Source organism: Frankliniella occidentalis, unplaced genomic scaffold (assembly GCF_000697945.3).
Source record: "Frankliniella occidentalis isolate FOCC.00 unplaced genomic scaffold, Focc_3.1 Scaffold199, whole genome shotgun sequence".
NCBI classification, from domain to species: domain Eukaryota; kingdom Metazoa; phylum Arthropoda; class Insecta; order Thysanoptera; family Thripidae; genus Frankliniella; species Frankliniella occidentalis.
The window spans coordinates 3,644-4,516 of record NW_026267325.1 but is presented as its reverse complement, the minus strand read 5'-3'; positions in this window follow the sequence as shown (position 1 = coordinate 4,516).

Sequence of the window (873 nt, the reverse complement as noted above, 5' to 3'; positions counted from 1 at the left end):
CAGCCTTTGTGGCGGCACGTCCCAGCTGCGGCCGGGCCTGGCCCGGGCCTGGCCCGGGGTCAGCTCCATAATGGCGCGGGGAAAAAAAAAAGAACACCTCCTCTCTGATAACTCTGCGGCTGCAGCTGCGCCGCTGCGAAGCGTGGCGGTGGCGTTGTGACCGCGCGGCTCGCCCTTCTGGTCAGGGGGGAGTGGTTTGGGAGAAATGTAAAAAAAGTAATTAATATTTCTGGTTCATCTTCACAAAAGAAAAAGAAAACGTTTTATGCTCCAAGACGATCGGAATCGAAATGGCAGAGTTATGTTCAAATGTTCAATTAAGTGTTTATGCAAAAACGACCAAATTGACAATTTGGTCGTTTTTGCATACTTTTACCCATTTGGGTTCTATTAACTCTGCCATTTCGACTCTGATCGGTTCCAAGTATCTGACATTTCCTACTTAATTTTAAAAGAGGAATCCAAATCAGATTTCACAGTTAAAATTTGATGAATTCTGAAAATTTTTCTTTTTTTAAATATTTTGTTTGATCAAATTTAATGGTCAATGGTAGAATGACTGAAAGTCACCTAATCTTATGTCTATACATTTCTTAAAAACCCAACTTATTTTCACAATAGCTGCAGACTTCGAAGATGACGAACAATACTAAAGCCAAAATCGCAACTCAGGGTTGGAGAAGACCTTCGAAATCAGTTCAATGAATGTAATTTTCTTAAATTCACTGGCTTTGGCTGGAGTCATTTTATGGTTAATGATACTCAAATAAAATGGTAAAAGCATTGAAATTACATTCTATCATACAATGTATTACAGGACATTCAATCAATAGACTTCAGTGACTCGTAATCCTTAAAACGCCTTGAGATTTG